This window comes from Etheostoma spectabile, chromosome 12 (genome assembly GCF_008692095.1).
Source record: "Etheostoma spectabile isolate EspeVRDwgs_2016 chromosome 12, UIUC_Espe_1.0, whole genome shotgun sequence".
Lineage (NCBI taxonomy): Eukaryota > Metazoa > Chordata > Actinopteri > Perciformes > Percidae > Etheostoma > Etheostoma spectabile.
Genome location: NC_045744.1, coordinates 4,886,944 through 4,902,686, shown reverse-complemented (window position 1 = coordinate 4,902,686; position 15,743 = coordinate 4,886,944). Strand labels below are relative to the sequence as shown.

The window sequence follows — 15,743 nt, the reverse complement described above, 5'->3', positions numbered from 1 at the left end:
AGTGTAAAGTTCTGGCTCAACTTCCGGAAAGGACAGAAACTCTTCTCTTCGTCGGAGCCTTTTTGTTTCCAGTCTCCGAGGAGCTAGCTCTGGCTGTTTGACATGCAGGAAGATGTAGAACGCCAAATTATCTGAAAGAGAGAAGTTTTTTCAAAGCCCCTCATCTTCAATTCTCCTGTGGTAGGACGGACTGTAAAGTAACACTAATAGATGCTGCGACTGCAGATCCTGTTGTGGTTTTTGTGGAGGTGTAAAAACACACACACACACACACCCAACACCACACACACCACAACTGAGCGAGCTCCAAGATGCCTGTGGTCACGACTCCAGATTCTCTCCTTTGGAGGCTGATATAAAGTGTTTTGTTATTGCAGTGCCGGTGCACTGAGTAGCATAGAGCAGCTGTAGGAGTAAAGGTTAAAGTCTCTGCGTGTGATCTCGTAGCTTGGCTGTTCCAGGTAGCTGCAGCTCGGGCCTGTACCTCCTTACTTAATGATAGTCTTAGATATCTTCTTTTCTTAAAGATTATTATTTGGACATTTTAGTCTTATATTTATAAGGACAGCTTAAGACCTTAACTGAAACGGAGAGAGATGGGGAATGACATTCAGCAAAGGCAAACAGGCCTCTACTAAGGGGGCCTGCTCTACCTGGTGAATACCATGCCCCGATATCTTCTTGCCAACCCACCGGGGATTAAAGATTCTGTGATGTAAGCTTGAAGAAACGACGAAGTAAAGAAGGACAGTATTGGCTTGTGTTTCTTTTGGAAAAAAAGCTTCACACTGCAGTGTTTATACGGTGCCATGGGTAAGAATGATTTAGCATACTGAATGAATCGCTTGCTTTAGCCCCCACAATCACCTCTTGGATTGAACAGAGTATATAGCACTGAAATTGAATGGACTGTTCCTATATATGCTTTTCTACTCAAAACGCTTGTGACATAGTACAGGAACCATTCACACACATTCATACCTTTGGCCGAGGCCGCTGTACAGGTTGCCCACCTGCTTATCAGATAACACTCCAACACATTTAGACTCCAATTGGGGCAAAACTCTGTGTCAAGGTCTTGCCCCCAGGAATTCGACAGGGACACTGCAAGCCGGGATACAAACCCCCAACCTTCCAAAACTGCAGCGACCCTCTACCGCATGAGCAACAGCCCGTATTCTTACTATCTCACCATCTGCATATTAATCTATTCTATGCTGTCACACCCCAAACACCGGACCAGAACAATGGCTCGGAATTTGGAGGGCATCCTCCTTTTTCACGCCTTTGTGCGTGGTTTTGTCCCACCAAGAGACCTTGAACACTGCTTTCATACAACCAACTTCAACCAAATCTCAGAATGCCACACAGCTCGGATGTGAGCGTGCCCTGAAATGTGTTGTCCGTTTCAAGCGATTCCCAAAGCACACACAAACAACAGCACCAGAGGAGACCACACTGTCGTGATATGAATAAAATACCCGACAGTAATGTATCTAGTCTCACGCTCCAATAAATTCATATTACAATAGATTCGTTTTGCTTAACTTTCCACTCACCTTTGCTCCAACCTCATTTGCATAAAAACTGTTGGTGTGATAAGCCCCTCTTAGTGTCAATGCAGAGTTTTGTTTAAATGATTAATCCCAGTGTCCAATTACAGTGTCATTTTTGATTTTTTATAAATTAGATGTTGCAGAGTAATTGGAAAGATGTGAATGCCGTGTATTTTTATTGAATGTCAGAAGAAAATACATGTTTTTTCTTCCCAGGAGACTTGCTCTCGCTGCTCCTATTAAGGACATTTACAATCCAAAATATATTCAAATTATTACTTAGTGCGAGCCTGTGAATACTAAATAGATATTCATTATAGATCTCCCCCGGAGTTCAGTTATATGAGTGAGTAGCCGTACGCGTTCCCTCCAAATCTGCATAACTATGGCATTATATTAACAGTGAATGTTTTGAGCTGACCCTGCCTCAACGCTTGCTACACCTCTCGGGTGTGTTTTGGAGTTGAACCTGGCCAGTTTGGAGATGAAGAGATTTTTAAATGCTGCTTTGCAATGGGACTCATTTGGTTGATTCTGTTCCTCCCACACAGCCTCCTACATGGCTGCCTCCCGGCGTGATTGAGGGCCTCACGAGGAGGATGTTTCCATCCTTTATAAGGCTGGCGGTAGATTGAACATCGCACTGATGGTGTATGATTAGGAGGCTGTTTGTGGGAACGTTGTGTGGGCTTTTTCTTTCGATCTACAGATTGTGCTGTACCAAACAATGAGGTTATACTGGATGTCTAGCTGGATTGGGGGTTGAAGGCCAGAGGCCATCACACCTTATCAGGGATGGGTGGCACGGGATAGAGGGTGAGATCACGTGGCACTCAGTTGTTGCTCCCATCCCGTCCAGAGCCCATGAAAAAAATGCCTGTCATATTTCCCCATACTGACCAGCCCCCCGCGAAGAAATCCGTCCTGCAAAATCCCGAGAGTCAGACTCCGAATTCCTCGGTTTTACCCGTTTCATTTTCCTATGTTGTCTAAAGTATCAGACCTGTGTGCGGACTCTTTGGGGACACCACGTTCACACCGCAAACAGGCTGTCACGCCACCGCGTTGCAAAAGAGAGAAGAAAAAGAGCCGTGTGTTGCTTCATGGAGATAACCAGCCAGTTTATATCGAGTGGTGGCGTTTGGTTAATCGCGTTAATCATTGAGGATGCCTCGAGATCTTTAGGCTAACTTAATCTATCTGAAAATTCTGTTCTATCATGATAGCCGCCTGTATATATAATCACATAGTACATATGCACCTGTAAACCTGTAACGCATAGTAATTAGTTCATTGTACCTCGTAAAATGTTTACTTATAGTAATATCCACCTGTATATATATTCAGTTCATATCCAGCTGTAAATCTTGCTCAATTACTTGTTATCTAAATTGTATATTCACAGGACAAACCCATCGGAAAACTCTGTTTGATAGTATTCATTTCCTATTTATTCACTTATGCCTTATGAAACCATTGTAGATATCCTGCACCTTCTGCTATTGCACTTTGTTAGACCCAAACTGCATTCGTTGCCTTGCACATGTGTAATGGGACATAAAGTTGATGTAATCTAATCTACACTATACATGCATTACCTGCAGGCCTAGGTAAACATGCATTAACCCTCAGCCTAGGTCTGCTTACCTGCAGGCTATAACGCATCTGCAGGCCTAGTAAATGCATACCTGCAGGCCTAGGTAAGATTGCATTACCTGCAGGCCTAGGTAACATGCATCACTGCAGGCTAGTAAGATGTATTACCTGCAGGCCTAGGTAACATGCAATTACCTGCAGAGGCCAGGTAACATGCATACCTACAGGCCTAGGTAAACATGCATTACCTACAGGCCTAGGTAAGATGTATTACCTGCAGACCTAGGTAAGATGCAATACTTACCTTAGTCTTATGTTCATCACCGCTCACCTTCATCGTTTTCTGCCTTATTGAGTTTTGACTTCTTTATTTTCATAGGAGGCATGAATTCTCATTCTGTTGGATCAGATAATGTTGTTATTCCGCAAGTCAGTAGAGATTGGACAGCGAGTCACTCTCTGTAACATTTATTCTTTTAAATAAATTTCTCTCAGAAATGACATTCGTGCTTGGAAGGGCTTTTTTATCAAAGTAAAACCTATGTCTAATATTTGTCTTTGTGAGGAATTGTGGTTTCTTCTGTGTTACTGGGTGCCTAAAATAACTGCAAGGAAAACTTTTATTCTATTTACCCTCAAATTAGACGTGGGAGGCTGACAGAAAGCGCTTGTTTGGAGTTTGTGCAGAGCGATGAAGCTGCAGTGGTTTAACCTGAGGTAAGCTCTCTGTCCAAAACAGCGGTGTGTAGCGGCTCATTTTCCTCTGAGCCGCCTGTGTTTGTGCTCCACTGGTCCTTGTGTTCAGGGAGGTGAAATGGCAAAGCTCAGCCAGGGGAAAAGTTTGTGTTTTGAACGGCTCGGCTCTTACCTCAGCGAGGCTGTGCTTTCACCCACGCATGGTCCTCCTCAGGGAATTACAGCATGTTCCCTCTCATTTACCTCTTCAGACATATTCATCCACCCGTCACCAGTCCGAGCCTGCAAGGACGAAAGCTCAGAAGGGCTCAGAGGAACAGAGAATTGCAGGCCTTCAGATGGCTGTAAAGTGTGCCTGACCACATTTCCTAGCTCAGAGGATGTTTGGTAATGACCAGAATTGAGAATGCACACAAAGAAAGCGTAAGGCATCTGGCTGAAAATGAGGGACACTCTCGGCAGAAATTCGGGCAATCCTGTAAATGAAACTTTGTCATATAGCTACTCTATACACAATGGAAATAATACAAGATTGACTCTAAAGTTTTACATCGTACATCAGGACTCTGACTCTATATAACTGCAACCAAAATGTCACTCTATAGACTTCAAACTCGTCAATGACAATCATTCATCACAAAGAGAAACTATTCGAGGTCGGTGTCACTGAGGCCAAGCTGAGTGTTCTGATGTTTTCAAGCAGCTGTACTGTAAAACTCTTCATATGTATATGCAACTTTGATGTTAGATTTCTTAAAGCTGCAATTATAATTACCGGGCGACAGACAACTAGTTAAAACTAGGATAATCAGTGCCTACTTATACTGGAGGACTTTGAACAGACTAAAGTCTGACACCATCTCCATATTTAAGACAATCATCTCACATCTAGCGTTAAGACGTCATAATGTCAGAATGGGACCTTGCACAACATCTTTATATCCCTGCTTGACTAATAATTCTGGAACTCTGTGCTGCTGCCAGCCTGTTACACGTACATTACTAACTGTTATCTTCATCTTAGGGTGACCAGATGTCCTGGTTTCTTGGGACAGTCCCCGTTTTGGGTGACCTTTCCCGGAAATGTCCCCGATTCACTGTGACTGCGGACCCGATATTGGAAAAAAGAAAACCCTGACCAACCTAACCGATAGTCCCGCTCACCCTACACCTGCAGGCTCAATACAGCCAGAGCCCCCTAATGAGAACCAGCTCTAGGTCTAGTGTCCCGTTTTAAGTTCTACAAAATAAAACATGACATGTTTTGGAGGTATATCGGTTCTGAGCTGAAAATGTCCCGGATTTTGTCTGAGAAATCTGGTCACCTTCCTTCAGCTGCTTTTACCTCCAGCTAGTGATCTAGGGGAGGATTACCCCGTCAGTGGACTCTCCATCCAAACTCCAGACTGGACCTTCATCTGCCAATGACTACCAGACTCGTCAAGTACATGTACCACAGTCTGTTTGCTTACACCGGCTAGCTTCTGTTAGCTTCTCTGTTCGCTTAGACCTCTTTATAAGTAAGTTAGCAAATAGCTAACACTTACAGCTAACGTTAGCGTTGGCCACTACCTCTCTGCGCTTCTGACAATGGTGCTCCCAAATTATTCCTTATGCAACTTCAAACTTCTCTGCTACGGCTCTCAGCTTGCATTGCTGACATAAAATCCCTCGGACTCCTACGTTGTCTTGTTATGTGCCCAGGGCACGGGATGCAAGTTTCTTACTCCGATCATACCATAACTACTATACTGTCCTAACGACGCTCCACCCCACAACCTTGTAGTCGTCATAGTAACCTCAGACCTTTAGTATGTGTTGAAGTGTCTTCCTCCCATCCCCTCTCTCAGCATCCACAAACAATACTGCTTCATTAATGCTGCAAACGCCGCGGCATTAACAACAAAGCATTCTTATCATACTGGTAACTGCTTAACTGCAACCTGGCAAAATCATGAGGATTACATGGCACTTAACCAAGCCACCTCACCCGGCTATGGTTACATCCAGAAGCCCCACTCCAAGGGTTGGCAGTAACCAAGGACTTCCTGGTCCACAAGCTTTCAGAACCCACATGTACACCTCTATGGAATTGCCTTGCGTTCAGTCTAAACTGGGTCGCTCAGCAGATTGTCCTATATATATATATACCGGCCCCTAAAGCCTCCACCACCTTCATGTCTGGAGCTATGTGAGTCTCACCTCTGTCTCTCGAAGGTCTCTTCCACAATCTTTGGTGACTTTAATACCATGTGGACTCCACCAGCTGTACACAGCCACCGGTCTCTATCTCTCTGGACTACCCTCAACTTCACACGCTCCAGAAGGTTGTAGATCTCATCGTGGATTGCCATCGGCCCATTTTCTGAGGTCTGCAACCAGATCCATCCTCTCTTTCCATTCTCACTCAATCCCATCATCATCATCCTTTTTATTTTTCATCTCAAACATCTCCAGATTCCAGCACATCCTCTGACTCTCTGGCAAAACCCTCATTCATGCTTCATGACCTCCCGTATGGACTACTGTGGTCCCCAGCAAAACCCAAAAACGGCTCCAGTATGTCCAAAACTCTTCCACCTGGGACCTCACCCACCGTCACTGGCTCCCGATTAAGTCCCGCTTACATATAAAATCCCCCTCCTCACCTACAAATCCCTCATGCCCTGGCCCCCACCGTACCTCTCCGACCTCTCCATCCGTACACTTCACCCTGAAACCTGTGGTCCTCAGACGCTGGCCTGCTCTCATTCCCCACACCAGACTCTGTACCTTCAGAGACAGAGCCTTTAGTGTCACCCTCCCTGCAGATATCTGCTAAGCTACATTCTCTGTGAGTACAGGTACAGCTTATTAGGTATTTGTGCTTGTAACATGAAGTGCCGCTACTGAGGATAGTTATCAATTGTATTGAATCTGCTTATATTTCCTTATTTGGGGAATGTTCCTGCAGTAAAAGAGCGTCTTCCAGCAGGTCATAGTGGGCTTGTCCATCTAAAAAAAACGACTTGCGATGAATATTTATGCCATCCACATTAAGTACATTACCATCCCCGTGTCTCATACCAGAAGGACATAAAGCAGATTAAATGTGTCTGTTTTGCCAGTCTTGTCGTGTTATAACTACATCTTGCATTTTCACGTAATCACAGGATCTCTAATCGTTTTAGTAATTAGCGATAGAACTCATGATACGAGATAAGTTTGACAATGCAAAAAACAAAACAAATGCAATATATTTATTGGCAAATGTGTCCTTTGTCCATATAATATAACTATGCCAACGTATTTACAGTTGAGCTTGAGCAAATCTAATGCTGCTGTGACATCTGTATAATTTAACTTGTTAAAAAAGAGACAGGTTAAATGGGTCGCTCCAAATGGAGTGTTGATGCTCTTTTAAAAAGTGAAATCATCAGACCGAGGTGGATATGGAGAGGCAGATGAAGAAGGTGTGCTGTTGAGATGAAGCACACCCAACGTTGACAGAGTAATCGAAGCTAAAGCCTGTTGGAGTTGTGTGAATCCGAATCAGGGTAATTGGCTCTTATCTCGGCGCTGGAGAAAACACAGCCATTAACGGAGAGGCTTCAGATGGAGGCAGCGTTGGCGTTAGCTCACGGTTCGGCGCTCAAGAGGAGGAGAGCTGTGAATTTGATGAGAAGATGATTTCATAAATCTGTTGCTATGGTCTGGTTGTCTACCATGTGGATTTTGCTGTTAAGTAAATTAGTTCTCTGCAGCGATACATCCCCGTTTGGAGGAAAAAAAAAAAAAACTTAATTTACTGAAGTCACTAAAACAAGCCCAATTAGATGTGTATTGCATTAGAGATAATAAACATATGTTTTATATTGCAGTCGATCATCCATGGAGGAATAAAGTGTGAAATGTTGGGGTTTCTCTCTGCAATAGTGATCGCTCACTATCAGGATCCAGCCTGTAGCAAGCCAGGCGCCATTCATCTCCATAACACCACGTCATTACATCATTCATTCATCCACTTTATCAGCCTGTTCATTCATGAGTGGTGCTTTTACAGCTGACAGACCTGTTTCCACATGGGGAACATGAATGCTTCTCAGTGGTTAGACTCCACTCTGACACTCACGGTTCATTCCACAGACGCAACAGGAACAACGATGAAGCAGGGAACGGACTTAATTAAGGCATCTTTATCTTTGTCTATTACATTATCTTGTAAAAGGACAGTGAGTAAAAGCTGAAAAGCATGAGGTGGATCATTTCACCTCTCAGAATCAGTGATTCCCGTCCTGTTTTAACAATCTCTCAGTCTAAGAGATGGAGAGTAATAATCTACAGTCTGATGATGGGAAGTCCTCAGCCTGTTTCTACTGTTGATCTGAAGAAGAAGCTCTTTTCTCTACTTTTATGGATTTGACCCATACAAATGTTCATCCTCATGCTAAGAGGGACATCCTGTACCATTCTTCTAATGTGATCTACTGAGAGACTGCAGTGTCTCTGTCCCTGTTAACTTGCAGCTCAAAGCTAAACCTCCACTCTCGTCAGCTTGTAAAGGGTCTTTATAGAGGCTAAAAATGTGATGCTCCCGCTCTGTTACTTCTGCTTTTTGCTCTCTGAAACCTGCAAGTGTTCTGTCTCTAATCATAAGTGTTCTGGTACTTCTGCTCACCATCTGCGCTATCTCGAGCATCTTATTTTATGTCTCTTTCTTTATGGAAAGATGAATGAATGCTGCTGTGAAATGTGCGCAAGCGTAGAAATCCGTGGTTAAGTTAGAAGTCCATCTTATCATAAATCCTTGTAACAAGTACAAAACACATTACAAAAAGTGGAACTGTCAGGAAGCTAACACAACAGAATATGAATGAGGTGACTGTAATTTGATTAAGATTAATAATGTATACTTTATTAATCCCGCAAGGGGAAATTACAGTGTTTACAGGCTGTTGTTATTACCACAGGCTGAAACTACACACACATGCTCAGTACCTACACATGCCTAATGGAGAGATGTCAGTGTGGGGGGCTGCCAATGGAACGGCACCCCGAGTAGTTGGGGGTTCAGTGCCTGCTCAAGACGCACCTTGGCAGTGCCCAGAGGTGCTGGCACCTCTCCCGCTAAGTCACTACCATACGTTGGGCCATACGGGGACTTGAATCTACAACCCTCCCAACCCAACTCCCTACGGACTGAGCTACTGCCATCCCCTTTTTTAGTTGTTTTTTTAATAAGTGTTGTTCATGAAGACGGTTGGCAAAGTTGACAACAAAAAATGAAAATTGCGGTATCTTGTGAACAGCTTTACACATCGCGCATTAAAGTGCTATAAAAACAATATTTTCTATTCTGAATTACGTTGTGTGGTAATGTTGGAGTCCCGACTTGACTCTAAGTCTGTAGAAGTCACTAGTTGCAAGTTTGTGTAAAATGCAATTGACGTGTTACATCACTGTCAAATTCAATGTAAATTTCCAGAAAGTACTGGCAACAATCGGCCAGAAAGGTGCTGTGAAGTCTTTTACAAACAGTTAAACACAACCAAGATACAAGATGATGTTAACGTTAGCTCAAAACGCCATTCAAATGACAGTTTTGTTGTGTTTGATGCTAGCTTGTAGCTAAGCTAGCAGTCATTCAAAAACGTTTTAGCTATCTGTGGTTGTTTCATTGCTATCGTTAGCTCAAAACGCCATTCAAATGACAGCCTTTGTTGTGTTTGATTGCTAGCTTTAGCTAGTAGCAGTCATTTCAAAACATTTTAGCTAGCTATTATTGTTTGATTGCTAATGTTAGCTCAAAACGCCATTCCACTGACTACCTTTGTTGTGTTTTGATGCTAACTTGTAGCCAACAGTGAACCAACTTCATTAAGTAGGTCCATTTTTACTGTATTACATTACAGAAGTCATCTCTTAGCATCTTATATGCTATTCGCAAGTGAAGCATGCATGACTCAAATCTGCACCCGTTTCACATTGGGCGGTTACTGTCACTACTAGCGTAACACAGCCGCATCTCTGACCAACTATCCAGTTGCATTGGGGGTAGTGTAGGAAAAAGAATGTGTGGAACTAAAAAAGACAATGCTTTTTATTTTTTTCCATCATGAGTCTGAAAATATTATAGCAATATATGCAATGCTAAACATGTGGAGTAAGAAACCTATAAAAAAAAGCTACCGTTCTCTAACAGCAACAATGGAGTACCAGTAACAAAGAGGTCAAAGGTTAAAGCCTCTGCACATTGACAACAAATGTGACAAATAGTCTCACACTAACAATGGACATACATACAGACTGACAGCGGAAATTCTTCACGTCTTCCAGTATATCAATTCTAAGTGTGCTTTTTTTCTGCTTGTGGATTGGTTGACAGAGGTGTTGACAGCGCCTGGTCCAACCTGCCGCCATCGTCCTTCAGGAGCTCGTCCCAGCTGTCCAGCAGTCACGCGCCGGGCTTCGCCAAACCTCAACAGGAGAGACGGTGAGGAAGAGTTTCTGCAGCAGAAGTAGAAGTATCTGATGGGCTGGAGTCATATATTATTATTATTATTATTATTATTTATTATTATTATTATTATTATTTTTATAAAGCTACATTGTGTAAGAATGTCTCCCATCTACCAGGGAAATTTTAAATGACAACCAACTGAATATTACTTTCAACCCCTCCTTTCCGAGTGCATTTAATAAACTCCTACAGTGGCGAACGCAACATTAGCGTCCATAGAGTTCCTCCAGTGTAATAATAGTTTTATGTTATTTGGTACCATTTCATGCTAACATCCTATACAAACATATGCAAGCTAATGTTGAAAGTATCAGTGCTATCGTTATTCTGTATATTGTCAAGATTAATAGTGCAAGGCAATGTTTACAGCGTATGAGAGAAGCATTAGAAGCCTGGTGTTCTTAATAAAAATTATAAGTCAATTAAACCAAAAATAGCTCTTAGTATCTCCATGGTTACACGCAGCTGTTCTAGCTGTGGCTGGTATGTGTTACGTGACGTGAGTTGTCTGCCAGGGAAATCCCAATATGATGACGTTTATGTTACAAGGTAGACATCCTTTTTCATCATTGACGTGAGGAAAGGTTCCTAGACTTGATCTAGCGTTATGCACAGCCATGCTGTAGTTAGCAAAGCAACGATAGCAGAATTAGCTTTTGAGAAGAAAGCCGACAACTCCGGCATCCCTTTTAAAATATTTGCTCCTTTAGCCCTTCCATCTTGGAAAGCCACTCTATTATCAACTTTGGTCTTGTTGCTTTCCTGGCGTGTTGTCTATTTAATTCTCGTTTTAACTTCCTTGGCGACTCCTATACATGTCCTATAGAGAATAGGCGTGATGCTCCAGCTTAAACCGGCTTTCAAATCTGTAAGTAATCTTCTCCCTCCCTGGCATTGGTCACGCTGCCATGAGTGAAAAACACAAAATAGGGAGGTATGCCCCTCTTTGGCTAATGTATTTTAAAGATGGAGGCGCAACATGTAGAATACGAGCGAGTCATTGGAGTAATTACACAGAATGAGCACGTTTGTGAAAGAACAAAGGGATTTTGCTAAAAATCCACTCAAAGAATGACCAATGGAGATTTAAAATTGTATACTTTGCAGCGGTATTAGGGGATAAGGTTTTTAACTGCCTTTATTGTTTTTTTAAGAGGGGTATGAGCTTCTCCTTTAGTCCAGTGAAACGGGAGGTTTACCTTAGGCAATAGAGAGGACGCCAGCGGTGCTGTTAAGTAAAGAAGAGACTTTGTTTAAACTCAGGACACAAAACCTGAAAGAAAAGAACAATCATAGCTGTTCGTCCCATCTTATTCTCCATAGATGTTGTTCATGTCGAAGGTGAAGGATACATGTAAATGTTTGTTTTGGCCCAACATAAACCCACAGGGAATCCTGTGCTGGATATGAGGCTTTGAAAAAATAAAGATGGCGCTTTCTGCTGGGAACGGGCTTCACATTAAAGTCCAGAATCAGTCTGGGAGGGCCAGATGGGTTGAATCTGGATCTGAGTGATTCTCACCACTTAGGAAACTAAAGGAAGCAGCGCCTGCAGACACAGCTCAGGCCTCCGTTTGTTAATTGTCAAAACTCTGTCGCCAAATTCTGCCACGCTGCTCTTCGTTTCCTGACCTGAATTGATTTTTGGTACCAGGGAAGTGAGAAAGCTCTCCACTTGGTACTGGTATGCATCTGTAGTACCTGTAACCCCCATTATCCACCAACTGTGGAACGGCTGCAGATCCGTTCCGCCAATTCAGCGCAATTCAGATTCATAGACAGTTAAAGAAATGGATCAACAGATCCCGTTGCTCTGAACGGAGACCAGTGAAGGATATTAGAATCACTTTCTGTGATGGCTCCGCGGTAACGCTCAGCCAACTGGGCTTGAGACGATAGATAAGGTACTTTATTGTCACATAACTACACACTGTATGACACAAAAATTATTCTCTGCATTTAACCCATCCCTCAAGGGAGCAGTGGGCAGCCATTACAGCGACTGGGACCAATTCCAGATACTGAGCCTTGATCAAGGGCACTGGCTGGAGAACCTACTCACCCGAGGAAACCCAGCACCTGCCTAAAGTTGAACGTTTTCTGGTAGCTTGCCAAGAGAAATCTCAATCATTCCCAATCAAACAGCTAATGTAAGTACAAAACTGCCTGTGGGATTCTCCTGTACTGACTGTAAAAAACTAAGCGAAGCCAGTCAACTGAAGTGCTGTTGACATTTCTTGGTCCCTTTTATTAACGATACAGCGCCAAAGATGTCAGACATGAAAAATGGAACTGTGACCTGTGACCATTTTCTAATATTTTTATTTGTCAAGACGTTTTTAATATCACAATGGCCACTAAATAAACCCTCTGAAGTCTGATGTCATTTCTCGATTTTTACTTATCTTCTTAATACCTTGAGAAACTTTGGCCTTTTGACCAAAAACAAAAGCAAAAGAAGTATTTTCCTTATCCATCCATCCATCCATCTTCATCCGCTATCCGGTATCGGGTTGCGGGGGGACCAGCTCCAGCAGGGGCCCCAAACTTTCCTTTCCCAGCCTCATTAACCACTCAGAGGCCAGGTTGGATATAATCCCTTCCCCTATTCCTGGGTCTTCCCCGAGGTCTCCTCCCAGTTGGAACGGGCCTAGAACACCTCCCTAGGGAGGCCCTCAGGAGCCATCCTTACCAGATGCCTGAACCACGTCCAATGGCTCCTTTCGACGTGAAGGAGCAGCGCTCTACTCCGAGCTCATCTCGGATGACTGAGCTTCTCACCCTATCTCTAAGGGAGACGCCACACCCCGCTTTTGAGGACACCCTTTGGCTGCTTGTACCTGGAGCTTGATCTTTCTTCTTGCGCAGGATTTCCCCCTTCTGGTCTTTATCTCCTGCCTCTGCTTAATTACTTTTATTCCTGGGAACAAAATGTAACCCCCCCCCACTCAAAGTGATCATCTCCTTCACCAATAGACCATTAATTGTATACCTAAAATAGAAAGACCTTTTTTTTAACTATAGCGTTGTAAAATGAACAGTAAGTGCTATAGAACAATAAAATCATAGCCGTTGCTGTTGGTGGTTGTATTTAGCACTGGAGGCTACCAGCAGCAGTTGTGAAGCCCGCCAGCCGTGACTGTGAACCGGCTAAAGACCCACCAAATGACGGGCCTTTCAGTGGCCATGGTAGTGGAGTTTTACCCGGAAAAGTGAGCGTCACGCGGCGTGACAGTTGAGTTCATGCACCAAAAACGACTTAACTAGTTTGGATTAAAACACTCCTTCCCTGGTCAAAGTATTCGTTTTTTGCTGCATATAACTACACTTTCCGCCTTAAAGTGCTGTGTTGACACCCGTTGTGCTATTAATGGATATTTTATGGGACCATTTCATTTTTAAGTCAGCCAGGTTCTAATGGCTCCATCTGTGGGAATGGTCGGGGGATTTAATTCTTGCATGTTTGCTGTGCATGATCAACAACCCCCCCCCCATCCCACCATCAAACCCTCTCCCCCTCTGCTTTCTTAACAATTGCACCTGAAATGACTGTTTGATTCCCCTGGATTTTTGCTTCCGAAGCGATACATGACTTAACAAACGACTGAACAAAACGTAACATTCATGCATCTTCTAATCTAGCTCTAGCAGTGTGTGGGGTAGAACAGTGAACGCTGTGTGTGTGCGTGTGTGTCACATTCCTACCGGCAACATCACGGCGCAGATCCAGAACGTGATTCCCTGCTCGCCGAGGAAATCAATGGACGTCTCCGTCTCATTTCCATCTCCTGCTGCTAACGCTATGCTTCCTCCAGTTGATCTCGGGAGCAGCTTTGCTCTCATTCATTTACGCACTAAGTGCCAGAAATTATCAGTCTTAGAATATCACCTACACAGCATCTACAATGGATTTAATCACCCTTGCAGCTGGAATCTATAAACACTATCACATACGGTATGTTTAGGTGAATCTCTATCTTTCAGATAGGGATGCAGAATATTTTGATTATTACTATTATCTAATGATTGGCTTCCAAAACAGAATATGAGCCTTGTAGAGCAATTTTGTGAAAGTTGGACCATCTGCGTTCTTCCATGGTACAACACACTGAGGAGCTTTGAGCTAATGCTACGTCTGCATCTACACACTCTAAATGACAATGCTAAAGATGTATGTAGCGGTGTACTTTTTAGATTAAAATAAACACACAGCACAGCTGAGGGCTGGTGATAATGTCATTAGTTTTGCAAATATTTGATCTGAAACTAAAGTATTGGACACATTTTGAACTGATGATGACACTAGATGAAAAGTCAGTTGAACAAGTTATTTGCATAGATATAAAATGGATTGAAAAACTAGGGATGAGCGAGTACAGCATTATCTGTATCTGTTTACCACATGAACTATCTGTATCCGTACTCGGACTGGGCGGGGCCTAAACCGGAAGTGGTCAGATTACCCGGAAGTGGGTTGGGTTGTCTGAAAGGGGCGGGGCTGTAACCGGTATGTTATTTTAAGCATACAATTGATATGGGTTGATCACAAAAATTGTTATATTTATGGTGATTTGAAAACTATTTACATGACAGCATCAAGCTTCAGATCAATAGTGTTGTCATGGTAACAAACAAACTACATACAGAACGTTTTGAACAATGATACAACAGATGCGGTTGCACATTATGAAGTAAAATGTAATGAACAAGAGTTTTCATACTCGTTAACTTTCTTTTTTTAACTTTTATTTTTTATGATCAGTGTGATTTTTTTGTTTTGGGTCTTTTTTATTTTTTTTATCTCCACACCTGGTGCCTGTTGCACGAAACCAGGTAGGATTAAGCCAGGATATTCAAGTTATCCTGGATGAATTTAGCTTTGACTCGGTTGCACGAAACCAGATTGAATTAAGCCCAGCCAAGTTACCATGGAGATTTATTCTTTGCGGCTAACCTGGTCCAGAGCAGGCTAACAGCCAGGCTAAGATTAATCCTGGAGTCTCATGTGTCAAATCAGCTGCAGCTCTGATCCGAAATAAACGTGTTTAACAGTTATTCATTGTCTTCTGAATGTGTTCTGCTTTATTTTTATTAACATCCATTAGCCTACTTGTCACTATTGTTGTCACGAGTTTGATTTAAACCCTACTACAGCTGTTTAGATGGTTAGAAATGGGTGCTCTAGCACCCTGATGCGGAGTGGGACTTTTCCCGGTGGGACGGTAGTGTGTCGAGGCTGCCTGGCGTGCGGCCGGTGCCCGGTGGCTGCGGCCCGGCGGCAGACCTGTGCATCGCGTCAGTGTCCACTCTCTCTGTAAAAGTAGAGATGAGCAACGCAGCGTCGTGGTCTCAGCTTCAGGTTTATACGACCTCCGGAGATTAGTGTGACAATATAA

At 43.1% G+C, this 15,743-nt stretch overlaps 1 pseudogene; it reads left to right on the top strand.

The window, feature by feature from the left end:
- LOC116698801 (contactin-associated protein-like 4) overlaps nt 1-15,743 on the top strand; it is a 421,932-nt pseudogene that overhangs the window by 47,534 nt on the left and 358,655 nt on the right.